Below are 27,658 nucleotides of genomic sequence, written 5' to 3'. Positions count from 1 at the left end.
TGATATGAACAGTGACTTTAGAAAACATAAACTTTTCATTCTGCGACTTCTCTAGATGTTATTTTAAAACGAAGACATAGGTTTCACAGCTCAGTGAAATTGAGTGTTTGATTGAGGGCTCAGCAAATTGTTGTAGTTTGTTAAGGCTTGTGGTTCAATTCGAGGCCCCAAAGGAGGCAAAGAGGTCCATGATGCTGAACACATACAGCCAGCTTCCGAAAGCTTTGCATGGAACTGTGCTGGGCAGCATTTATGCTGGCTTAATCATGTTGATCAACCTCACCTCCTCCCTCTCCTGCCCACTCTGCCTTCGTTTGGTGCCTTCTTGTCTGTCTAGGCCGAGATAACCTCCCCTTGTCTGCCTGGGCAGACACGCAGAAAGCTCTGCTAAGCACAAATTCCCTTGAAACTGAACCTGAAATGGAAGAGGAGGAAGAATAGTCTTTTCTGTGGCTGAAATAGCATTTTTGCTGGTGATCAAGAAAGTGTCCATTTGGCATTCTATGTGCTTATATTTCAGATGGGCAACCTCAAGGTACAGGGGGTGAGGAAGGACTTCCCAGGATCCCAGAATAAGACTGGGGTCCACAGTGTTGACACTGGAAGAGGCCCAGGCATACTCAGAGCCCAGGGTTTCATGAGAAAATGGGCTTGTGGAAGGACGATTTGCCGAAGGCCCAGCTAGAAGTTCTTAAGCCGCTAAGCGTGTTATTCCAACTCAGTGGAGCTGAAAAGATTTATTTAAAAGGCTATGAAATATCCCCTTTTAAAAGGGGAAAATATGACCTAGGGGATTAGAACAAAGGTTGTACTAGAGAGTCAAGTGTCCCTGAACACTCAGGCAGGCTTGGAAAGCTAATTTTATTGGCTTTAAGTGCCTCCCTTCCCCTTCCCACTGCAGCCCCACCCCCAGGAGCAGGGTCTACACTCTGTTCCTGGGTGTGCTGGGGTCCTCTTCTACCCGCTCCAAGAATGCCACTCCCCAGCCTCCCTTCATGGGAATAACCCAGCTGAGCTCCGGGGGCAATATTATAAATCTTTAACAACTGGCATGGCCCAGGCACCAACCAATCAGAAAGGAAGCCAGCCAGAGTCCTAAGGTAGGGTCCTGGAGAAGCCCTGCTTGCCAGGAATTGACCCTTTATTGCCAGATCATGGGGCAGTCTGGGAGTATCTGGGAATGAAGCCAAGGTGATGAATGAGGAAATCAGGGGCTTGGAGGAGTGGCTATTTCACAACCAGTTTGCAGATATTGCATCATTCTAACAACTGACCTAGCTGTACCAGTGCACAGCAGCCATGCTCTGCTGCCTTCCTCTTCATATCAAAGCTCACCCTTTTGCCTGTCCCTGTGTGTCTAGTTCTCTGCTTGGAGTGAGCAGTTGATTACATAGATCTTTAACTTTCAGCAGTTTGACTGTGATGTGCCCAGGTGGGGTTTCTTTACACTTATCCTATTTGGGGTTCATTGAATTTCTTCGATCTGTAAGTTGATTTTTTTTCTTACCTTTGGGACATAAATGTCCTGGAGAAAGGACAATTTTCTTTTTCTGTCCCACTTTCTCTCTCTTCTCTTCTAGGCTCTGATTATATGTATGATAACTCAGCTTGGTATTGCCACAAAAGATTGTCCAATCTGTTTTCTCTCTTTTTTTCAGAATGGGTAATTTCTGTGGTTCTGCCTTCAGTTTCACTGACCCTTTCTTCTGCCATCTCTAATTTGCCATTAAGCTCATTTGTTGAATTTTTTTCATTTTCGGTAATGTGCTTTTCCCTCCTAGAATTTTCATTTGGTTCTTTTTTACAGTTTCCATTTATGTGCTGAGATTCCCCATCTCTTCACTCATTGAGACCATATTTTCATTTAAGTCCTTTAACACATTTCTAATAGCTGCTTCAAAGTCTTTGGTAATTCCAATATCTGGGACATCTCAGGGTCTGTTTTTCTAGTGACTACTTTTTTCTTAAATTTGGGTCACATTTTCATGCTCCTCCACATTTTAGTAATTTTTGATTGTTTGTGGACATTGCAGTTGATACTCTGAAAGGAGCCCAAATTATATTGTCTTCCTTTAATGACTGTTGAATTTTGTTCTCGCAGGCAGTTAATTTACTGATGGTTCTCCTTGACTCTGTTAAGGCTTAGTTTAGGTTTTGATAGGGCAGTCCTAGAGTAGCCCTTACTCTAGAGCACGGTTCTTACTCCTATGGCATGTCCTTTCTGTTGTCTCACCTGAGTGCCTGGAATGTTAACAAGGTGTTTCCTTTCTGTTGAGGCTGGAACTTCTATGGATCCAAAGTCTCTGCAATCCCTGGTCTGCTCTTAGTTCCAAAGTAAGTGCTTTCTGCTAGACCTTGCCAGAGTCTCACCCTGTGTATGTGCAGCCCAGCCCTCAGCCAGAGATCCATGGGGACCCCCTTCCACAAACTTCTGGACCCCTACCCTATGAAGCTCCTTCCTCTCCAATATCCTGCTTTGTCAGTTCCAGATGCTTCAGCTGTTTCAGACTCCAGTCTCTACTTCCTCAGCTTAGTAGGACAACTATGTTCTGCTTTGCTCCACCTCCCTATGCTGTGCTTGGGAAATCTACCCAGGCAGAGTGCCAGGATGAACATGAGGCTCACCTTATGAGTTTCCTTCCTGTCTCTCAGGGATCCTGCACAGCATATTGTCCAGTGCCTAAAAACATCTGCTATGTAGGTTTGTTGAGTTTATAGTTGCTTACAGCAGGAGGGCAAATCCAGTACTGCTTACTCCATCATGACCAGAAGAGGCCAGTCCTAACATTCGATGATGTCATGCTCTATGTGGCTACTTATCTTTTAATGCTAGATTGTAAGCACCTTGAAGGAAGTGTTGATGACCTACTTATCTCTACATCCCCTGTAGTATGCTTAATGAAGACTATTAAGTGGAATTAAGTGGAGAACCTTGGGGGATAAGTGTTGAATAATATACTCCTCCTTCTCTTTATACCTGAGTGAATGTGCTGGTAAGGGAACTCCTTTTCAGATAGTATCTTCAGTCTCGGTGGAAAGGATCCCAACTGCTCCAGTCCTTGCTGCAGTCTCTCCACTTGGGTACTCCAAGGTTGTAAATGTTCCAGGAACATGACACTGTCTTACTCTACAGGCAAATATTCCCACATTTATACTGAAGAAGGATGATTAGAAAATTGAATCAAATCCTTTTCAGTTTTCTCCTGAAACATTGTTTCTTTATGCAGCTTTTGCTAGGGTTACCTGTTAAGAAGACAGTAGTATTGAAATAGAAGGCTCGGGGGGAGTATCACATTGCTATGATTATCCTGACTTTCCTGGCTACCTTCTATATCAGTACCACATTCCTTTGATCTGGGAGAGACCAGCCCTTATCTCTGGCTTCATTTGTTGCCACGCCACTCACCTTGTGCTGTAATGTCACTGACTTGTCACCATTCCCTGGAAAATACCATACTTAGTGACAGCTCTATCCTACACTCTGTTCCTGCTGCTCCCACATAAACTTTTATTTATCCTTGCAGATATTGCTCAAAAGCCCCACCTCTGCTAAGCTTTGCCCAGCTCCCCAGGGAAGGATTTATCACACCTTCCTCTGCTTGCTCAAAGCAGTTATCCCCACACTATTGTGAGTACCTGTCTACACTCCTCTTCCCCAATAGACAGTGGGGCCCTTAGGAAAGAGTATGGATCTCATTCATCTCTCTATTCCTAGCACTACCACAGTATCTGACCCATAATACATGCTTATTAAATGCTTATTGACTAATGAAGAAGACAAACCTTTGCCTTTTCGCTGAATTGAGCATGGTCCTCAAGAGCCTCTCAGGATAAAACTTTCAGATATTTGAAGTCGTCTATCATACTTCTCTAAAGCTCTGCAGCCTAGAACCCCGTCCTCTTCGCATAGTAATATTCAGGCACTGTTCTAAGTGTTTGACAGGTGTTAACCTATTAGTCCTCATAACAACCTAATAATAATAATAATAATAACAAATGCTGCTGTTGTCCCCATTTTACAGATGGAGACACTGGGGCACAGAGAGTAACTTGTCCAAGGTCACCCAGCTAGTAAATGGCACAGTTGGGTTTCAAAGCCCAATAGAAGAGCTACCCAATAGTGGCTTCAGAGGCTATATGAGCTATATGGCCTCATTGGCTATTTAGATGACAGTGTTCCCAGAGCTCACACTATCCTGACTGTCCTTTCATTGACCTCCTACTTGTCAGACCCTTTCTTAAAATATGTGTTCCAGAACAGTTACTAGGTGATTTAAGCAGCAGAGTCGGTGGGAATGTGACATCTCTGTTCCATAAATGACTCGCTGTTTATGCTGTGGTGTTTTTTTGGCAGCCATTGTCAACTATTGCTCATATTGAGATTGTAGCCAACTAACTTCTGTTAAGCTCAGAATTCTCTATTTGACATTTATGTGGTTGATTTTTTAGCCCAAGTACAAGACTTTACACTCACCCCTAATAGATTTCATCTTGTTGGCTTCAGGCAAATATTCCAACCTGATGACATCTTTTGGGATCTTTGTTCTATCGCATAATCTTATCCCTTATAGCTTCATAATTCATAAGCCTGTCTTCTAGGACTACACCCATATCACTGATTAAAAAATGGGTAAAGAGATTACATGAAAGACTTAGCCTCCTGCCACTAGACACCTCCCTCCAGGGTGACACTGACCCTAAGTTAGCATTCTTTGGATTTACTTGTCCAACCAGTTGTGAATTTACATAGGTAAATAGTTGTCTGACCCGTGTTTCTTCATTGTCCACAAAAACATCCTAAGAGGTTTAGCTAAATGCCTTATTGAGATTCAGGGACACTGTCTATAGAATCCTCTTATCCTACCTCAGTACCATTTTAAACTCGTCCCAAAGTAAAAAAGGCAAATTCAAACCGTGTGATCCTCTGTGACACTTTAACTTCTAGATACACAGAGCTCAGATGTTGGCAAACACCACTCCTTTACTTAGAGAAAACCTGACCCATGAAAACCTAAACTTAACAAATTCGTGTTGGAGATTGGGGCATAGTTAAGTGAACTATGGTTCATCCGCTAAACAGAATGTTATACAGCTATTTTCAATGGTGTTTTTGAAGAGTTTACAATAACATAGAAAATGTTTATGTAATAATTATTAGGTTTAAAAAGCAAGATGCAGAATTGTATAGATGGTATGATCATAACAGTTTAAAATGAGGAGAAAAGGCTGACATAAAAAAGAGACTAGAAGTAAAACCTCCAAAATGTTAGCAATGATTGGGCAACGCTTGGCTTTTTTCCCATTTTTATTTTTCTGTAATTCCCAAAAATGTGCAACATGAACATGCATGGTTTTATCACAGTCACCTTTTCAGGTGGGAGGTCGGAGAAGTTTGTTGCAAGAGTAAGTTTACCAAAAACATGTTTGTTACAAAAAGTGTGATTAACCTGAATTATTCGGTGCCTGAGAGAGAAGGGTCAAGCACACCGGCATCCAGCCCAGGAGTGTGTGCACGCCGACCCTCGACTGCATTCTGCTCTTTGGTGCCCATTGTGTCAAAAGTGTACATCTTACCTCCCCACCCAGAGTGGCAGCCCTGCCTTAGCTGCTGCCTCTGCAGGGACCATGGGGTGGGCTCATCTGGGTGTGTCATGGCCCTGGGAAGCAGGACGACCCTCTTCATAGGTGGAGTGAGCAGATGATGACTGGTACCATGTGACCCTGAGCAAGGTGCTTACCCTGCCTCAGGCTGGCTCTGTCCCCTCATAATAACAGATTCTACTTCATAGGGCTGTGTGAGGACTAGATGAAATGATGTGTGTGAAATGCTTAGCACTGTGTCAGACAGCTGAGAAGGGCTTGGTAAATATTAGCTCTATGATTATTAATCACTATTGGAGGACGTTTCTCTGTTCTCAGATACCTGAAATTCCACCACTGACAGTAAATTTTATGGAGTCAATTGACCATGCCTAAGTTTCTCTTCTAAGATACAAATTGAAGAAGTGAAGCAGAGTGGGAACAAGTCAGAAAACCCTTATTTGAAAAAACTTGTCAAAATAGATCGATTAGGAAGCACTGGGCTTGGGGGAGTGTGTTTAACCCAAAGGATACCAGAATAGGGAGCCCCCCTAAATTTTGACATTCTTGCAATTTGGCCAAGACTAGTTTGAGTACTGAGGTTATACACTAGGAGTGCTATCCAAAATATTTAACAGTTGGTAAGCTTTGGGACCAACCAATCAGACTAGACATCCGTGGTGACCAATCAGAATGGGTCCCAGCTGTGAGCAGCCATCACCCCTACCCCTCCACTCTTCACCCTGCAGAGACTAGAGAGCAGGGCCTGGCCTCCCCAGGGGTGCTTATTAGATGTCTGCCATCGACTTTCACATCCAGGCACATAGAGCAGCAACCAAGAGGCCCGCCCTGGCTAGGCTGGTTTGGGAAGAGGTAGGGCCTTGTCCTACAGTGCCCCAAGGCTCTTATTGTTCCTTCCTTCTCCTCTCTTCTAGCATGTTTGCCCTCTATCATCCATCATGCACCTGACAAGATCCTCTTGTTGTCTGAGGCAGCAGGAAAAAAGGAGCCATCCTTATTCTCCCTACTGCACCATACTGGCCCCTCTTGTGTCCCCAGCTGACCTAGACTGCAGGTGTCCAAGGCATGGGGACCTCCTGGGTATGGTCATGAAAATTTCATTGCAACATCTTCAGAAACCATGTGCCCTCCCAACAGTGAGCTCAATAAACCACTTGTGATCTGCAGGATGCATCTTCTTGGGGATGAATTTTTCCCATTTTTAATCCCTACACCTTTTGTTCTGGGGTTGGAGTCACAGTACCCTGTGCAGGAGGACAAGTCCAGGAGCAAGGAATGACCTGCCCAGCCTGGCTTCATAGGCCTAAGGAATCACAGTGTAGGAAGGAGGTTGTCGGAAGATCACAAGCTGAGCTCGGAGGAACCCGAGACCAGAAGGACCGAGTTGTGTGTCTGGTTCTCTGTAGGCTTTTGTCTTAGCTGTTATGTGGTCATCAGCTGTCCTCAGCCCTGATCCCAACCAATTTGCAAAGGCTGTGTGGGTCAGAAGCTAATGAGAGAGCATGAATAGCCAGTGGTTCCTGTTGCTGGGGGCAGGGGGCGCGGGGTCAATATCACATCCACCCTGATATTTTTCCCACAATTCGCAATAGTGCGCCTTGGGAGTTCTTTCCCACCCGTGGTAACTCTGGATCCTCATATCAAGCCTCTGAGGGAGGCAGGTCGGGTTGCTTCTTGTCTTCACTTGATAGCTGAGGATTACAGAGCCCCTGGGGTTGAGGAGCCCATCTAAGGCCCACTGCTAATGAGAGGCAGAGCCGGAACCAGAGCTGCCTCTGGGGACCTGGAGCAGCTGATGCAACTGGGCTCAGCTCCAGAACTCGAGGACTCCCCTGGAACCTTCTGAGATGAGAAGAAGGAAGAGTCATGACACAGGGGGCACTTGCTTCTGCTTTCCCCGTGATGATACTTGGAGAACAGAACAGTTCTGTGCCCTTCCCTGGCCCCATAGTGAGCTGCGATGGAGCCAGGACAGGAAATTATAATCCCTGTGTCCTGGGCCCTTCCTTCTCTCTGTGGGACCCCACACAGTCTCCCGCCTTCCTGCAGCGCTCCTGCCTTCCCGTGTCCCTCCTGCTGCCCCCACCACTCCCACACCACTCTCTCCTTCTGTCTCTCCCCACTGGAAACTTACTGAGGCCCAGTGCCTGCTTCTTAGGAGCATAGGTTCCCACAGAGGGACCCAGAGCTTGCTGCCCTAGCACACAGCCGGTTGGAAAAAGGGTACCAGCTAGGGTATTCCTTTCAGTAGAACAATGGTTTGTATTTGCCTCTAAACTCTTTTCTTTAAAAACAATTTTATTGAGATATAATGAACATACCATACAATTCACCCATTTAAAGTGTACAATCCAATGGCTTTTGGTCTATTCACAGTGTTGTGCATCAATCACCAGAATCTATTTTAGAATATCTTAATCACCCCAAAAAGAAAGCCTGCTCCTCTGAGTCATCATCCCCCAACCACTAATCTACCTTCTTTCTCCATAGATTTCCCTATTCCGGACATTTCGTATAAATAGGATCATACAATATGTGGTCCTTTGTGGTTGGCTTGTTTTACTTATTATAATGTTTTCAAGGTTCATCCGTGTGGTAGCAGGTGTCAGTACTTCATTTCTTCTTAGTGCTGAAAGCCATTCCATTGTGTGGATAAAACCACATTTTGTTTATGTATTCCTCAGCTGGTAGATGTTTGGGTTATTTCCACTTTGTGGCTGTTATGAATAATGCTTCTATGAAGATTCATGTACAAGTTTTTGTGTAGATTAGGTTTTCATTTCTCTTGGGTATGTACATGGGAGTGGATTTGTTGGGTCATATGGTACTGTTTGAGGAACTACCAGATGTTTTCCAAAGTGGCTGCACCCCTTTACATTCTCACCAGCAATGTATGAGGCTTCAATTTCTCAAAATCCTCACCAACACTGGTCATTTTCTGTTTTGTTTTGTTTTTATGTTCTTTCAGTGGATGAAAGTGATAGCCATTTTGCCAAGCCTATAGTGACATGTTTGAAAAGGCTTATATTGAAGATGTTCCCAAATGGCTAATTGCAGCTAGGATCAGCACAGTGTTCTCTAGCCATCCTAGAGGATGTGAAGTAGTGTGTCATTGTAGGTTTGATTTCCATTTCCCTGATGGCTAATGATGTAGAGCATCTTTTCATGTGCTTATTGGCCATTTGTATATCTTCTTTGGGGAACTGCCTATTCATATCCTTTGTCCATTTTTAATTGGGTTATTTGAGTTTTTTATTATTGAATTATAAAAGTTCTTTATATATTCTAGATACAAGTACCTTATCAGATAAGTGGTTTGCAAAAAATTTTCTCCCATTCTCCGGGTTATCTTTTCACTTTCTTGATGTTGTCCTTTGAAGCATAAAAGGTTTTCATTTTGATGATATCCAGTTTATTTTTTTCTTTTGTTGCTTTTGGTGTCAAATCTAAGAAACCGTTGCCTAATCCAAGATCATAAAGATTTATGCCTATGATTTCTTAAAGTTTTATATGTTTAGCTCTTACATTTAAGTCTTTGGTCCATTTTGAGTTCATTTTTGTAGATGACGTGAGGTAGAGGTTCAGCTTCACTTATGTGTCTCCTGTGTCAGTAGTACACTCTCTTGATTACTGAAATTTTGGAGCAAGTCTTGAAATCAGGAGTCTAAGTCCTCCAACATTGTTCTTTTTCAAGATTATTTTGGCTATTTGGGTCTTAAAAAGGAATGAAGTGCTGATACATGCTGTAACGTGGATGAATCGTGAAACTATTATGCTAAGTGAAAATAGCCAATCACAAAAGGCCATGTATTATATGATTCATTTATATGAAATGTACAGAATAGGCCAATTCATAGAGATAAAAATTAAATTAGTGGTGCCAGAGTCTGGGGATTGGGAAAAAATGGAGCATGACTTTCAAAGGATATGAGATTTTGTGTTGGGGTGATGAAAATGTTCTGGAATTAGATAGTAACGACGGTTGCACAACCTTGCCAGTACAGTCACATGCTGCATAATTATGTTTTGGTTAACTACAGACTGCATATACAATGGTAGTCCCATCAGATTAGTACCATTTAGCCAAGGTGTATTGTAGACTATGCCATCTAGGTTTGTGTAAGCACTGTAGGGGAGGAAGAAGTTTTCCTCTACCCTTCTAGGTTCTTCTGGCTGATCTAAGAATTAAATTGACATGAGACAGAATAACATGAGAAAAACAAAAGTTTAATAACATGTATACATGAGAGAAACCCAGGAAAACTGAGTAATCGCCAAAATGTCCAAAGCCCTCACCTTAAATACCATCCTCAGCTAAAGACAAAAGGAGATGTTGGGGGTGAGGAGAGTCAGGGACTCAAAGGGAAGAAGGCAAGTCACAGATAGGTTCAAAGGAGCAAATGTTTGGAAAGCAAGTGTTTGTTTGGCCACACAGAAACAGAAGAACCCAGAGAAGCCCAACAAACAGACTTTCTAGGTTGCTCCCTGTCTACCACCTAGTTCATGTTATGCCAGGGTGATAGCTCCCTTCCTGAGATGGGTTTTTTTAATCTGAATTCTTTTTAGGCAGTTAAAGGGGAGGCAATAAGAAAAACTTTGAGTCTTTGTTTCTTAAAAGTAATCAGCCTAAATAATCCTCATGTTAAAGAGACACATTTTGGAGGTGGCAAATTTTGTTCCCCTTCAGTACACTCTATGATGTTCACACAATGACAAAATCACCTAATGACGCATTTTTCAGAACGTATGCCCATCGTTAAGTGAGGCATGACTGAATACTAAAAACCGCTGGACAGTACACTTTGAAATAGTGAATTTTATGGTAGGTGATTTATATCTCAAAAACATTTTCTTAATAAATAATCTGAATATCCATATATTTATTAAAGAAATTGAGTTAGTAGTTTAAAAACCTTCCCACAAAGAAAACTCCAGGCCCAAATAGCTTCACAGATGGATTCCACCAAATATTTACAGAAGAAATAGTACCAATTCTACAAACTCTTTCAAAGAGTTGGAGAAGGGAATACTTCTCAGCTCATTATAAGCATTACTGTGATACCAAAACCTGACAAAAAACATTACAAGAAAGGAAAACAACAGGTTAATATCTCCCATTAACACAGATGCAAAATTTCTTAACAAAATTTAGCAAATTGAATGCAACAATATATAAAAAGGAAAATGCTTAGTGACCAAGTGTGTTTTATCTCAGGAATGCAAGTTTGGCTTAATATTTGAAAATCAGTGTTCTAACCATTTAGAAAATGGTTTGGCAGTTTCTTTAAAAATTAAACTTAAATCTTACCATATGATTCAGACATTCCACTTCTATATATTTACATAAGAAAAATGAAAGCATATGTCTATACAAAGACTTGTGTACAAATGTTCATAGCAGCTTTCTTTTTCATAGAGAAAAATTGGAAGCTACTCAAATGTCCATCAGTGTTTGGACGAACAAACTGTGGCATATCCGCACAATGGAATTACTGCTCAGCAATAACAGGGAAGGAACCAATCACAACAATATGGGTGGATCTGAAAATAATTATGCTGAGTGAAAGAAGCCAAACCAAAATGAATGAATGAATGAATGGAATAAATACTGCAAGATTCCATTTATGTAAAACTCTAGAAAATGTAAACTAATTTGTACTGACAGCAAACAGGTCAGTGGTTGCCTAAGAATGGGGAGAAATTACAAAGGGTATAAGAACACTTTCGGGGTTGATGCATATATTCGTTATTTTGATTGGTGATGGTTTCACAGATATATATATATATGTCAAAACTTATCAAAAATGTACATTTTAAATATATACAGTTTGTTGTATTTCAGTTGTAATTCAGGCAACAAATATTTGAGCACCAGCTATGGTCTAGGTGCTAGGGATAGAAGACTGAAACACAAGACTCTAGACAACCTCTCTGGCTTCATGGAGTTTATATTTAAGTGGGGAGCTTATATGGACTGGGTGTTTGTAACAGCCTCAGAGTTCACCCACACAGCTCCTTCAGCCCCTCCCTCCCAGAAGTACAGGAGCAGTGGCAGCACAGCTGGATACAGGGCTGCGTGGAGCTGGAGCTCAGCCACGAAGAACAATAATTGGACTTTTTCCTTTCACTCTGGATGTCCCCATTTAGGCATCTGACTCACCATCCACACTTCCATTCTGACCTGCAGGAAGGGGGTCAGGCCTGGTGGTCCCTCTTGTCTGAGAGCAGAGCAGACAGCAGCACAGAGAGCTGCTGAGCTGGAGAGGGCCACATGTGCAGACAGAAGGTGCCAAGTAAAGAGGGGTTGAGAGACCAGAGAGAGGGAGAGAGCGAGCTTGTCCTCCCTGAGCTGAGAGCCCTCTGGTTAATGTTTTTAGTCCTTTGGAAGCTTAACTCTACCCTCACCCCTGATCTCCTTCAAATACCCTTGGTGGAGCCTCTCTTTTTCCTCAAACTCCTTTGAGTGGTTCTGTTATTGCAACTCAGAAGAGCTTTGACACCCTTCATTCTCTTGAGTGGCCTCTGTTTTGGGGAGGTGGGGAGGAGGAGACAGCCTTTACCCTGAGCATCACGTGGGTATGGTTTGGATCAGTTCGTTAGAGCAGTGCCCACTGTCTTCAGAGCAGCCATACCAGAGGGAGGAAGGTCCATACCAAGGAGTACAGATGAAGGCAGGCCTGGGTGAACACCCCTACGTGAGCTCTAGAGAAGCCACTGGCGGGAAAGCACTGGAATGAAGCTGAATAGGTTGGAGACTGTTGGAGAGATAAAACAGTAGGTTCCAGGCAGGCATACAGGGGTTAGGGCCAAAGGGTGGGGAGCAGTGTATGAGGTGACCTGCAGGCATCTTCACGTTCTGCAGGCTTGGCACCCAGGAGGTGGTACCCGCCCCAGATTTGCTCACCTGCCATTACTCTCTCTTTCTCTTCATGTCTCCTGCCCGCTGTCATGCCTTCCTGCTTCCTCTTCTGAGCCTCCTTGCTCATGGCGTTCATGGTGAGCATTCCACAACCTGCTAGGAATGCACAGGGGTGAAGAAATTGTTCATTTGGAAACAAAACCCTGGTCTTAGGTCCAGACAATCTGATTTCTAGTCTCCATTCTGCTCCCAACTCACCAAACAGTCAGGAGCAAATATCGCTGTGCCTTGGTTTCCCCATCTGGAAACAAGAACGATGGCTGCTGTTCGTCTTTCCTAAGGCCGCAGAAGCAGGATTAGAACTTAAAGCAATGTGGGGTCTTTTCAAAGACAGGAAGAAAAACAATGGGCTGGGGTCTGGTGCCTGGGTTCCAGCCCTGCCTCCCATGCGGTACCTGTGTGACCTTGAGCAAATGCCCCCACCCGTGAGGCTCAGCTTCCTCACTGTCAAATGAAGAGAATACAGGCCTGCATCCCACACACAGCTGAGGGGAAGATCAGCGTTCAAAGACCAAAACACAGAGATGGGAACGTGCCATGTGTGTGTGAGGAGGCCCTGTGAGCACGTAAAACCAGCCCTGAGACTAGTTATCAAGCCAGTCAAGGACTCTCATCCCAATGTCTTCCCCTGCAGTTCATCTCCAGACAGAGACCCCAAAATTCTAGATGCAAGACTGTGTGAGATCAAAGCAGCCCTCATCCCCGAACTTCTGGTCCTTGCCCTGCACCCTCAGCCTTCCCAAGGAGGGCCAGTTCTGTTCACGTCTCCCTCAGACTGTGTTTGGGAGAAGGAGCCAGGTTTAAAGACTGTCATCTTCTTGAGTGGCGCCAGATAATGACACTTGGCATGTCCAGCTCCCCTGAAGCTGTTGTTTCAGTGACGTATGTCTGCTGCCTTCACAGTGAGTCCTGCCGAGGGAGCCAGCGTGTCAGTGCTCTGTGACTTTCCTGATGAGATAGGGGCATACAGCAAAGAGCAAAATATCAATTAACAGAGCTCTCAGCTAACCAGAGCAGCTGAGTTCTCAGAGACACAGAATGTGAGGGCCATGTAAGAACCTAGAAATTAGCTCATCGCACTACCCAGAGAGGCCCCCCAAAATAGTGACTTGCCTGAGTCTGGATTTGGCTTTGAGAAGCAAATCAAATGACAACAAAACAGAAACGAGCCTTGTGAGGAATTCCATTGCTCTTTGGTTTTTCACTTCAAATTGGTTCCTAGTCTGAACGTTCTGTAGGCCAAAGGTCTTCCACATTGTCTACACTTCTCTCTGTAGCCTTGTACCAAAAAATGAACTAAAATTCAGAAAGACCCGGAAGCTAAGGAAGTCATTCAGTCATCAAAAATTGAATTCTGTTCCCTGGGTGCTATGTACCAAGGCAGGAAATCGAACGGGGACATTTTAGAGAGATTTCCAGCAACAGAGATTGAAACAAAAAGTCTTTTCTGCTTAACTCTCATTTAGCCAGAACACAAAACCACCTCCTAAATAGCGCCGAAACTTTGTCCACATATTCTTTGCAATGTTCTGCTTCTTTTTGAACAATGGATTTCCTTCTCAGATGTCACTCCAGACTCAAGCACACCCAATCTCCCCAGCTTTGTACTTGCTGGATAGCTAAATAAGGTTTGTTTGTTGACATTACAAAACCACCCCTCATGTTGTGAATGGACTCCCTGCAGTTTCCTGTAAACTTGTGCCTTTTAAGCAGATGGCGATTTTTCCTCCGTCCAGTGTGGGCCCCGTTTTTCAGGGATCGTCTGTTCTACACAATGAGACTTTCCTGAAATCTTATTATTTAGCCACATGGGTGCCCAGGGCCATCCAAGAAAGGGGTACTGGTTCCTTCAGCTCCACTTTGGCTGACGGCAAGCAAGGGGAGCAGAGTTTGGACCCAGGTTGCAGATTCTGAGCGGTGAGACCAAGGAGGCAAGATAGGATGGATCTGATGTCCCTGGCAAATCTGCTTTAGTCTCTGCACCCTAGTCTTCTCCACAAAGCTCAGACAGGGACAGCTCAGAAGGGAGGGGGTGCTGCCCTGCGTGAGAACCCCCGAAGGCTCACCTCTCCCCAGCTGGCTCTTCTGCTTCGCCTGCCTCGGCTGTTTCAGATCCTTCAGGTGACCTCCCTGGCCAGCAGCTGGGACTTTGCTTCTCTCCAGGACCTGTTCTTTACAGATAGTAGAAAGGGGAAACGGGAGCTGGGGCCCTGTTTTAAAGTGAGACTATTCAGGCTCAGCTTCCACATTCCTAACCTACTCGCTCTCCCACTTCTTTAGATCCAGGTGTGAGTTTGCATGCAAACTATACCAAATTCCTTCTCTGAAGAGCATCTTGCTACTGACAACTGCTTGACACGGTGAGTTAACATAGGCTGATGGATTTTATAGGACCTAAGCTCACAGAGAGAAGAAGACATTTGGAATAAAAATTTAAAGAGCTTTGAACAGAGGTTTTAAACAACAAAGGGAATCTGTACTGTGCAACCATTTAAAAATTTCTTTTTATCCTAATACGAAGTTGTCTGTAATCGATGAAGTGAAGAAAGCAGGTTAAGGAAAAGTATGATAGAATTATTTCATTTTTGGAAAGAAAGGATATGCGTGTGTCCATGGAGAGGTGGAAGGAAAAGCGGACATTCTGCTAAGTTGTGACTCCCTTTAGGGAATGGGGTTTGGGGTATCTTGAGAATTGAGGAATGACTTTGACTATGAAGTTTCCTTCTTTAATGTTTGAAGTTTTTGAAAAATGAATCTAAACCACTTCTGTAATTAAAAAATAAAATACAAATCTGTCCTGTAAGACAGTGAAACGAAATCTCCAGAAATAACTCAGCCAGGATGGCAAAGCATGGCTGGGAAGCGCGAGTGCCCTAGAGGTTGGGAGAGAGCAAGAGTCTGACTGTATTTCTGAAGAAGTGATTCGTGGTCAGTTGGAGTTTGACATTTTTTTGCTTTCTGATGAAAAAAAGATTATGAAAGCCTGTGCCGCCGAACTTAACAAATCCCACATGTGATGTGTAGAAGCCGGCTCTATGTAGGTACGAGATTTCCTACCCACATACACCTTGTCCTTTAAATGCCCATGTTATTCAAGTAGAGGCAGTTCATCCTGGAAAATTCTTTTGTAAAATAGATTTTTATCATTTTCAGGTTTTACCTAAAGATTTTCAGTGGGCTCTGACCCAGTGCTCCTTTGTGAAGAGAACAGCTCCCAAAGTGTAAGAGAGTGAGAGCGTTTGGAGCCAGAACTGGTTTTAGACAAAACTGCAGAGTTGGTAGGGTCTGTCTTTTTCATCTCCCAGCCTTCCCTGTCTGTACCCCTTTCTCCACGTTAGAGCGCCCATCCAATTTGCTGTCCCCCACCTCCCTTTCCCATTTTCCCTCACCCCCACAGGAACACTATTGAGTGCTTTTTCTTTCTCTCAAAACCTTCCATGGATCTTAAAAAGGGAGCTGGTGTCAGTCATTTACACTTTAGTGTGATTTTTAACACATGGCCACACAGCCCAGTGATGCGTATATTTTAAGTTTTACTCTTGATGGTGGGAGGGTTGAATCCCAGGGAAAGGAATTTTCAAGCATCAGCCAGCAGATGGAGGCAGTATTTCTCAAGCAACCTTCCCGTGGCTCCAGAAATCATACCAGCTGACTGTTCTCTGCCTGTAGCCTAAGTCTTGGATTTTCTCACCCAGATAGAGCCTCTGTGCAGGGCCGCACCGGGTCCTGGTGGGCCCCCATCTGCTCCCTGGGGGAAATCTTTCATTGTTCTCCTTGGACTAAATGATGCGTATGAGATCTCTGGTGCAGACCACTGCCCTTTTTGTAGGAAAGAATCTGGACGTTCAGGACTCCCCAGGACCTTGAATTCACCATTGAGAACCCAGGAGAAAGAACTCTGGAGAGTAGCAGTTGGGGTACAAGCCCTGCTTCTATTCCTTAAAAATTGTATGACCTTCTAGTCCGTAAAAATTGCATGACCTTGGGGCCAGCCTAGTGGCACAGCAGTTAAGTTTGCATGTTCCACTTTGGCAGCCCGGGGTTCCCCAGTTCAGATGCTGGGTGCGGACCTAGCAAGCTGTGCTGTGGCGGGCATCCGACATTTAAAAAGTAGAGGATGGTGGGCACAAATGTTAGCTCAGGGCCAATCTTCCTCAGCAAAAAGAGGCGGATTGGTGGCAGATGTTAGCTCAGTGCTACTCTTCCTCAAAAAAAAAAAAAAAATTGCATGACCTTCTATTCCTTAAAAATTGCAAGTTATTTATCCTCTCTAAGCTCAATTTTCCTACCTGTAAAAAGGAAGTAGCAGTGTCTCTTTTACAGGGTTGTTCTAAGGACTGAATGAGATGAAGCATGCAGAGTGCTTAGCACAGTGCCTGGCAGGGAGGGAGCACCAGTAGACGTGCGCTCTTCTGTTACTTAGTGTAACGGAGCCGGGGCACATAGAGAAGAGAAAACCAAAGGACCAAAGCTAGCTAGAACTGGGGTGGGAGAACCTGGGGCAAGGACACCTGTTTCTATCAACTCAGCTTTGCTCTAGTGTGTCCTCTGGTGTCCCTCGGCAGGAGAGCCCCGGGTGGGGTTGACTGGCAGCTCCCAAGTGGAGTCCAAGTTTCAAACTCGGGAGTAAAGATGGCAGTCCCTCTGTTTTTAGGCTCCTCCATCTGCCACAGGTAAGATGGAAGTTCAGAAGACCCTCACCTGCTCACTTGATGGTGCACAGCCCACACTCGAAGTGGATGCATTTTACCTGAGGCTGTTTATCCTCACTTTACACATGATTCTAGCAAAATTCCTTATCTGGTTGTCAAATCCACAACGGATTCAAGGTAGCAAAACAGGGACTAGACAGGTACCCTAGAGCGGAGAGAAGTGGCAGCTGATAGCCTGACAAGTAAGGAGACAGACAAATAGAAAGGCAGCCATCAGAGTTAACAAAGAGTCACAGCCGGCAGGCTCTTGAGAGGCGTGCCTGCCTCCCTTCCCTTCTGGGAGCTGCGGTGTGTGATGACTCAGAATCATGATGTTCCAAACCTCGACCCTGCAGAAGGATGTTAAATCACACTGAGGCTATTTTAAGGAGCCAGTTGTGTGTGTAATGTGAATGACAACAGAACCTTGCGAGGGGAGCAGTTTCAAGTGTGCGTGGACTTTCGTGCATTTGATTATCATTTGATTCCCATGAGAACCCTGTGCTATAGGTGGGCTCATATTATTGTCTCCCATTTAATAGATGAGGAAACTAAGGCTTAGAGTGGCTGAGAGACTTGCCTAGGCTTATATAACTAGTGAGTGGTAGATCTGGGCGTCAGTTCAGCACTTCTGACTTGAGGTCCAATGCTCTTTCCACGATAGATGTTTTCAGACTGTGTTCCTTGGAACCTCAGGGATGCAGGGGAGGCTCCCCAAGCAGGGCTGTGGCTTCCCACCTCTGATTTAATAAGAAGTGCTCAGTATTTATCTGCAAGAGACTTTGAATGGAGAAAATCAAAAAGGTCCTGCTGCTTGGGGAAAAAAAAAAAAGAATGGGAGAGAAAGAGAGGGAACTTTGAAGCTGCTGAAAACGGTGGCTTAATATTTTGGGAACATTTCTATCCAGAACAATTAAAATCAAAAGCAAGTCATGGGGCTCTGTGCTGACAGTAAGGCTTTGGCTCTCTGGAAGACTCAGCCAGCCAGAATGGCTTCCCCCAAGGAGGTCCCAGTCCTGAGGATGCAGGTTCTCTGAGGACCGCCCCAGGTGGGCTCAACCACTGACCTTTGATGGAAAGCTCTCAGCCTCCATGCTCCACTGTCACCCCCTGCCCCACACGGGGTCCTCAGGCCACCCAGGGCCATTGACGCCCTTTACAGTCCCTGTCCCGTGGGCCAAACCTGTCCCTCCTCCTCACCTCTGGTGTCCTGCTGAGAGACAACTGACAAGCTCCTAAATGATACTCAGCTGAAAGAGCCTGCTCGTTTCACATGGCGTCCTCCCCATCCGGCAGAGCCCTCTCCTGAACTCTTTAAAGCAGGCTCGCGTCTGTGTCTCCCCAACTGCGAACACTTCATACTCATTGAATGAATGACAGTGGCCTCCTGCACGCCCACAGTATTACCCCATATAATTTCTCCTAAGGTGGGAACATCAGGCCCCACAACACTCGCCCAGGAAGTTATTTGCATAGAGAGAGCTTCAGTGACCATAAAGGTGGCCACTAATTCACCCAGGAAGAGCTGGCCCCGCTCGCCTCGTTGCCAACCTCCGGCTCTGCTCCCTCCTTCACTCTGCAGCCACACCGCCCTCACTGAGAGGAGAGAGTGTGACAGTGGCATCCAGATCGTAGTCATCACCAGACGCTGAGTGTGTAAAGTCTGGGCTGGGTATTGTAAGAGGGAAACTTCTCCTCCTTCACCTGGTCACTCTGAGAAATCAGTCTGAATCGAAAATGCTGGATAAAAGAGAGTGTGTACTATTCTTCTGCTCCCTGCCTGTTGGGAGTGGATGATCCAACTGGAAAGACAGAACATGGATTAAAATCAGACAAGGTGGCATAAGCCGTGAGGAATGAGTGACAGAGTTGGGGGCTTTCGTTGAAAACTTTCCTTTCCCCTCTTCCCTCTCTGACCTCATTTTCCCTCTCTGGTAGAGGTCACTTGGAGCTGGAAGGATGAACCAGGACATCCTAAGGAGGTGGGGCTTGAAGGGAGCCGGTGGGCTGTTAGGAGCTAGATAGGAGGGGGGGAGGAGGCATTCCAGGTGAGGGCAACTGCAAGACAAATGTGGTGGACATCTCCTATACAGTAGAGCATGACCCCAGGGGAGAAGGGGGCAAGAAGTCTGGGTGAGGCAGACAGATCAGGAAGAACCCGAGAAATGAGGCTGATGAGTTTGAACATAATGTAACAAGTAAAAGAGAACCATTAAAGTCTCTATCAAAATGGAAGCCGAGAAACGGAGGGCAGCGTAGCATCTATTTAGAGCTGGGTGCTTCTCGTGTGTTTTCTGTTTAATCCTGACAGCAACCTTATGAAGTGTTATCTCTGTTTTGCAGGTGAGGAAACTGAGGCTCAGAGAGGTTAGAAAAGTTGCTTTAAGTCACCAGCGAGTAAGTTGCTGGCCCAGGATTTGAACCCAGGTCCAAAGCTCATGTTCTCAACAAAGCTACGTGGCATCTGAGGAATCTTTGTCTGGCAGGGGAGGGCAGGCTGCACTGGGTGAAACCAGAGCCAGGTCCTCCTGCCAAGAAAACCCAAAAACGTTTCAGTGCTTGTGTAACGCCAGTGCTGGAGCGCCCAAGAGGCTGGCCACCAGCACAGCAAGGACACCCAGAAGGATTTGTAAAGAATTTTATTTTTGCTATTTAAAAAAAAAGCGAAGTAATCATTGTGGGAAGAAAATTGGATATTTGTTGGACTTTGTGTTAGTTTGCTAGGCCTGCTGTAACAAAGCACCACAAACCGAGTGACTTGATAACAGAAACCTATTGCCTCACGTTCTGGAGGCTGGCAGTTCAAGATCAAGGTGTCAGGTTTGGTTCCTTCTGAGCGCTGTGAGGGAGGCTCTGTTCCCTGCCTCTCCTGTAGCTGCTGGTGGTGTGCTGGTCATCTTTGGTGTTCCTTGGCCTGTAGAGGCATCCCCCGGATCTCTGCCGTCGTCTTCACGTGGCGTTCTCCCGGCAGGTGTGTGTGTGTCCGAATTTACCCTTTTTGTAAGGACACCAGTCATACTGGATTAAGGCCCACTCTAATGACCTCGTCTTAACTAATTACATCTGCAATGACCCTCTTTCCAAATAAGATCATATTCGAAGGTCCTAGGGTTAGAACTTCAACATAGGAATTTTGGAGGACACACTTCAGCCCCAAACAGATTTCCTTACACTTGTTTTATAGTTTGTGTGGGTTTCGCTTGAACTGCATACAGGAGAGGGGCACCCTGATAGCATCAGTCCTAAGGGTCTCTAAAGAGCTTCTCCTGGCCCCGTGGACCCACCGAGCAGAGCAGCGTGAGGAATACAGACGAGGAGGTCCCAACCGTGAGGCGGAATGAGGCTCAGATGCCTGAGAGCCGAGAGAACGGTGTGGGACCATCCTCCCTGATGTTGAACCCCTCCATCCGACCACAGGGGCTGCTGAAGGAGCGAATGGTGTGGGCTTCCCTGGGGGGCACAGGAGTCATTCAGCAGAACCTACAGATCTGAGAGAACAAGACTCAGCTGCGCTCACTCTGAAAGACTGTGTGGTTCCAAACCCGGGTCTTTCCTGGCTCCTCCTGGAAACTCCTCGCGATCGGGCTGAGAGCCAAAGCAGCCAGCATCAGTTGGTGTGATGTGTGTGTTGCCCATAATACAGCCCAAGGAATCAGGAGCAAGAACAGTCCTTTTTAGCGGCATGACTTGTTTACATGGATTGTAAGTGAGAACCTGTTTAATTAGGGTAACGGTACACATAGACACAGACGGTGACGGCAGTGCACGCCAACGCGGGCTGGCAGCTGTGGGGTTGAGGTCCTGGGATCACGTAGAGAGTTGGCCTGGTGTGGGGTCCCTTGTACAGGCATGGAGGAGAGATATGGTAAGGAGAGAAGGAAGTTGGGGGGTGAAAGAAGCAGTAAGGAAGACTCAGAAGACATGGTTCTGTACACAGAGCAGTGGTTCTCAAAGTGTGGGCCCCAAACCAGCATCTTCACCTGGGAATTTATAAGACAGGAAAATTCTCTGACCCCACCCCAGACATACTGAATCAGAAACTCAGGGTGGGGCCCAGCAATGTGAGTTTTAACAAGCTCTCCAGCTGATTCTGATGCGTCCTTCAGTTTGCGAATTGCTGACGTAGAGCATAGCGTAGCTGCTCAAAACAAGACCTGAGTTTATTCACAGCTTCAACATTTAACTAGCTGGGTCACCTTATTTTTTCCTAAGCCTTGCTTTACTCATCTACAAAATAGGAAGAAAAACACCTACCCTACAGTAGCATGTGGACGCCAGGGCATGTCCTGCTTCGTTCACACAAGTTATCTGCTTTGTTCATTGCTCCGTCCCAGCACCCAGAAAAGGAGCTGGAACAAAGCTACTAGCTGTTTGCTCTGTTACTAATTTAATGGGCTATTGTGAAGTATTCATTGAAGTTCTTTATGTAAAGTACTGATATAGTGCTTGGTGGCTCATAGTAAGTGCTTAGTAATCACCTCTCTTGTTGACGATGATGCTGGTGATGGTGAGCATCAGGAGTTCCTCTTCTGCAAAATGAGACTGGATCAAAGTGACCTATAATGTCTCTTTTAGAGGAGGAGATGGAAGTTCAGATCCACAGCCTCTGAGGTTTCTAACCATACAGCAAAATATCTAAATGAGGAGGGGAAAAGGGTAGGGTGTCATTTGGTCCACAGAGGAGAACAGAAGGGTCCCCTGAATAGCTTGGATGTTTCACCAGCCTGAGTCATTCATATCAGCTGTCTGAGTCCTAAACCTTTAGCATGAGGCCCCTTAGGGCCAGACAGCCTGTAGTTACAAGGGCTCGGGGCCCTGCCCAGGGAGCAGTTTTCCAGAACTGCCTTATGGGATGGGCTTGTCAAGACCTCTTTACTCACCTCCATTAGAAGAGTTCACCCACATTCCTCTGTCACTCTAAAAAATACTAAATTGTAGTAAGATTGCAAAAATCAGCTCCTTAAATGACAGTAATACTCTTCACCTCTGAGAATCAAAAGAATGGTTGGTCCTGGTTTTCATTCTCCTGAAGGAATGAATGAGGAAACACAGTCACGGCCTAGATTACGTTTCTGTTCTCCTATTTGTGGCATATCTTTGATCAGCATGAAATAAAATAAAATTGAGCAGTGAGCCAGCAAGCTTCAGAGTGTCAGCCTTCCACAGAGAGGCCAGCTGGCCATTCAGACAGCCCTCAATTATCAGAGGATATAACCACAGATGCAAGAGACTCAAAACTAAGAGAATACTAGGAGCCTGTGCCTATCGATGTTCATTTGTTAACTAAATATATACATTAAATAATATACAAAATAAGTATGTACTTATGTATTTTTACTAAATAAGTCTATATTCTTAGAAAAATATAATTTTATCAAATTCAAAAAGAAACTGAACACCTAAACATGCAATAACTATTTTTAAAAAATCAGTAATTTTAAAATCTTCTCACGAAGAAAACCTCAGGCCCAATAGTTTTGTAGGCAAGTTCAATCGAACTTTTAAATAACAAATAATTCTGATCTTATTAAACTCCTATAGAGAATAGAAAAAGAGGAAATACCCTCTACGTCATAACCTTGGTACCAAAACCAGACAAGTGTAACATGGGAAAGGAAAATTACAGACCCATGTCACTTATGAACATAATTGCAAAAAACCCCGAACAAACCAAATTCAGCAATATATAAAAAATATATCATGTCCAAATTCAACTCATCCTGGCAGTGTAAAGTTGGTTTAACATTAGAAAGTCTATTATTTGGATTTACCAAAAACAAATTAAAGGAGAGAAAAGAATCACATCATTGTCTCAATAGATGCAGAAAAATATTCCAGAAAATTCAGTATCTGTAAACGATTAAAAAAATGATAAAAATTCAATATCTGTAAATGATAAAAAAAATCTATTAAAAAAATGATAAAAAGAACTTCCTTCCTCTAAAAAGTGGTTTCTACCAAAACCTTCAGCAATGTTATGCTTAACAAGGAAATGTTAAAAGCTTTTTCTTTAACAACATGCTGAGGATGCCAAGCACTTCTCTTCATCCTTGTACTGGTCCTGGTGAGCAAAATAAGACAAGATTGTTATTATTCACAGATGACTTGATTGCCTAAATAAAGCCTCAATCTATAGGCAAATTAACAGCTATAATAAAAAGACCTTAGCATTGTTGCTGAATATAAGATCAATATACAAAAATAAATTTCAGGGCAGCCCAGTGGCATAGTGCTTAGGTTCACATGCTCCACTTCAGTGGCCCAGGGTTTATGGGTTTGGATCCCAGGTGCAGACCTATACACCGCTCATCAAGCCATGCTATGGTGGCATCCCATGTACAAAAATAGAGGAAGATTGGCAACAGATGTTAGCTCAGGGCCAATCTTCCTCACAAAAAATAATAATAATAATAATAAAATAAATTTCTGTATACTGGTTGAAAGCAGAAAACATAATTTTAAATAATATAACATTTATAATAGCAACCAAACAATATTTGGTAATTTGGCAATTCACTTCTGACCTGGAGTTAGGAAAACACTCACAGGTTAAGGGCATTCCCCCTACAGGACTGTCTTTATTTCAGTCATCAGTCACAGACTCAAGGGTTCCCAGGCCACCTGCGTGTCTAATTGGCTACAAATTCAGGGGTCCCCATACGCCCTCACTTGAATGATTCAGAGAACTCAGGAAAGCCCTGTACTGAAGACTACAGTCTTATTATAAAGGATACAAATCATGACCAGCCAAAAGGAGAGACCCACAGGGCAAGGTCTAAGAGGGTCCCAGATGTTAGGTTTCTTTGTGGGACATTGCACCTCATAGCACACTGATGTGTATCACCAACCAGGGATGCTCCCTCAACCTTCAGGGTGCAGAGTGTTTATTGGGGTTTCATTACATAGGCATGGTTGATTGAATCACTGGCCACCTAAATGAACTCAACCTTCAGCACCCCAATCCTCTAATCACATCGTTGGCATCCTGGGCATGGCCAGACCCATCCTGAAACTATCTAAAGGCCTATGATGAGTAGCAAAGACACTTCTGTCACTCAGGAAATTCCAAAGGGTAGAAAGGCTTCTTCCCAGGAACAGAAAATAAAGACTAGCCCAATTCTTTATTATATAACAGATAGCCAAAAGTAAACCTCACAAAAGAATACCTAGTGCCTCTCCACAATCTCCCTCTATAAATAGACTGGAATACTATACAGCTATGAAAATGAATAAACTACAGGTTCATACCTCAACTTTTGCGTGTGTTAGAGTTTTGAAAACCAAATTCACTGGCAGTGCTTTGTCATAAACAGGGAAGCAAAGATCACCACTCTTCTGTGGAACCATCTGCCAAGTCTGGGCAGGACCCACCAGGTAGTGTGGTGGAAAATGGTGAAGAAGGCAGACTTTATCTTTGGGGCCCACTCCCACCTCTTGTGCCCCTTGCCATCCTCAGAGCCCCACCTCCCTCTAAGTCTCCAAGGCTCTTGCATCCTCCTACCTCCCTTAGCTCTCCTCCAACCTTGCAGATGTATTGCTGAATGTGGAGAATAAAATCCCTGCATATTCTCTCAGGGGAGGCAAGGAATTTGCTTGTCTAGCTGTTCCTCTAAAAGTGAAACCAAGGGGTTTTGGCTCTTGGTAAAGGAACTTAAGGGAGCAAGTGGCAAGGGGAGGAGATCAGAGAGACCTTTTCTGGTGGCGAAAACTTGGACCAGCTTATTTGTGTGAGGAGGGAAGGAACCATCCTTCAAAACCACAGTAGCTTCCTCCTTGGGCCTCTTCACAAACTCTCTGGGGTGACCAGCTCTCTGGACCATTTGCCAAAGCCTGTGAGAAAACAGTCCCTGCCATGGTTTCCTTCAAGGAAGGTTCCTAGAATATGCAGCTGCTTTCCTATCTTGAAAATCCTGACAACCTGCCTCCCTGTCTTCCTCAGCCACTGACCTCTTCTTTGGCTCTTTTTCAAGAGCCGAATTTCCCATGGAGCTCCTGAAACTCAACTCAGGGCCTCTCACTTGGGCGACCCCTCCCAAGGCCTTGGGAGGGACCCTAACAATGTGTTCACATGGTCACATATTTTTGTAATATTGGCAAAGTAATATATTTTGGCAGCAGTTTGTCAGGAAGTGGTCTATTTCCATTCTGACTTGTCCTCCACCACTCTTCTCATGTTGGGTGGTGCTGGCAAGGCCAGGCATTTGGAGGATCTGACTAAGGGGAGGTTGGGCTGGGGATACGCTGAGTTTGGGTTTAGTGGGATAGATTTACACAGTTTGTGGTTGGCTCTGTGTGCAGTTAAGTTATTGCCAGTTGGTGTGGAAATAACTTCTAGGAAACCTTCTGTGGCTCATCAAATCAACTCGTGGAGTGTCATGACACAAAAGAAGCAGGGCCCACCCTACAACCCGTCATAGGTGACTACAGCCAGGACATCATGGACATCCTGGCTAATGAGTGTCACCAATTCAAAGAGAACAGAAGTTCAGTCACCACATAAGAAAACTGAAAATGCCCCCAAATCTTGCAGCTCATATACAAAAGAATTCGTAATAGAGTTTTCCCCACATTTGACAAGAACCCTGAAAATTTTATGTTATTACCGATAACTAGTTTTGAAGGTGAGAGAAACTTCTAAAATACCGCCCGTACTAAAGTGCCAACCGTATTAGAGGACAGATTGAGTTATCTTTTCAATTATCTTTCAAAGGCTGAGTTAACTTTATTTCCTGTCTGTGAAAAATTATATTACAAGACTGTCATAGAAGAGATGATCAGTGGTTATGCAGTACATGCACGTGTTAGCTACCTGCAGTTTGCCAAGCAGCTAATTAGTAAAAATGCTATTTTTATGAATTTTGCGATGTTTGTGGTATTTGTCAGCTTTTTATAATTTTTAATTTGCTACACTTTTCTGATTCAAAAATATTCACTTCCATTCCTAATTTAGTGTTCATAATTTCATATATTTTAAGAGGTCCCCCCCAAACCTGGATCCACCCTGGCCCCCTTTCTGCTTCTTCTTCACAAGGTGGCTGCCCCATCCTCGCCCCATCATCCAGTGTTGACCTTCCCCGGTTTAATGATTGTCTTCGGAGTCAAACCAGCAAACTCATTGCCCAGAATTGAGTTGTAAGCTCCCTAAGGAAAGTCCCCCAACTCAGAGCACAGTACTGGAAACACTTAAGAAATACCTGTCAACAAAGCCTCTGAAAATGGACCTTAATTCCCTGGAGCAGCCTCTCAGCAAGAGGGATGTGTAGTGGCGAGAACCTGTTTTTCTAGGAAGAGAAGTGTTTGCTCAGAGAAAGGATGTGGTCTCTGATTAATAATGGGACCTGGACAGGCTTTCCGGTCACTGGTCACCTAGGAGAGAAGACCCTTCCCCATGTCAGGGTGGGACAGGGTTACTGAGCCAGGAGCTGGGTTCAGACCCTGACAGAAGCAACACTGGAGAGCGGCTGGAGTTGGGCTCAGGGCCTTTCTGCCACCCTCCTCTCCATCCCCACGCTCCTCCTTTCTCCTCTGCAGCCTCTGCTTCCTCCCTGCCTGGGGAGTGGCGTGGGGTGGGGTGGCCTCACCCAGCAGCCTGCACTCCCCACATTTCTTATGGCTTTTGTAATACGCAGCCGCCCTGCCTTTAGTATCTTCTGCCTGCAGGCCCCAGAAGGCATGGCAAGTCCCGTTGGTCCCTGCCCTTGGGGGCTCAGAGATAAGTGGGGGAGACAGTGTGAGTTTCCATTCTGTTCAGCAGGAGCTGTGTGACATTAGTCTTTGCCAATATAATAGAAGGCAGTGGGCTACCAGGTCAATGTGTTTCCTCTCCCAGGTAAACGTGTTAAGGACCTTACCCAGCCTTTCCCACAGTGCATCCTGAAAAGAGTGGTCCTCAAGATGCACCTAGGAAAAAGATGATTATGTGGACAAAGAGGTGTGATGAGTATTGCATCCTAAATCCCTGAGACTCTCTAAATAAACAAGTTGCTGCCAACCTCTCCCAAGGACGTTTGTCCACACACCGCTATCTCCCCCCATGAGCATCTTTGGGACATGAACCCTTTTCGGGAAACACTGCCTTCACTAAAAGCTGTGACTCTGTGGGTGAGACTTTCTCCAGGAGAGGCAGGTAGTCAAATTCAGCAGGAGCAGGGCTTTTCCGCCTCCTTCTGCCCAGTTCTGCAGGCAGCTCCTTCCTTCCTACACATGGGCCAGGCCCTGCTGTCCCCCTGCACTGACCAACGCCTCCTTCCCCAGACGCCCCCGTTCCCAGGACCCTGGGAGAGAGGGACTTGTAACAGCTTTAGGGAAGCTTTCTCAGGCCCAATGCCAGTCCCCTCCCACAGCCATCTGTGTTATTGAGCCACCTGGGGACTCTGAAACCTGCCACACCCTTCTGAGTTCCACCTGATCCTGGATGGAAAACAGCAAGACGATGAGATGCAGTCTT

The 27,658-nt window shown here is 44.9% G+C and overlaps 1 protein-coding gene and 1 long non-coding RNA gene across 2 annotated transcripts in view; one reads left to right on the top strand and one right to left on the bottom strand.

Annotated features, from left to right (window-relative positions):
- Positions 1–27,658, top strand: part of MAPK4 (mitogen-activated protein kinase 4) — a 58,303-nt gene that overhangs the window by 6,628 nt on the left and 24,017 nt on the right. The window lies entirely within an intron of this gene.
- On the bottom strand, positions 12,514–14,697 carry LOC124244517 (uncharacterized). The gene is made up of 3 exons (XR_006890062.1): positions 14,587–14,697; positions 12,719–13,468; positions 12,514–12,613 (listed from the first exon to the last, which is right to left on the bottom strand). It is a non-coding gene; the product is annotated as an uncharacterized LOC124244517 (long non-coding RNA).

This window comes from Equus quagga, chromosome 9, assembly GCF_021613505.1.
Source record: "Equus quagga isolate Etosha38 chromosome 9, UCLA_HA_Equagga_1.0, whole genome shotgun sequence".
NCBI classification, from domain to species: domain Eukaryota; kingdom Metazoa; phylum Chordata; class Mammalia; order Perissodactyla; family Equidae; genus Equus; species Equus quagga.
The sequence above is the reverse complement of the archived record's forward strand: the minus strand, read 5'-3'. Positions and strand labels throughout refer to the sequence as shown.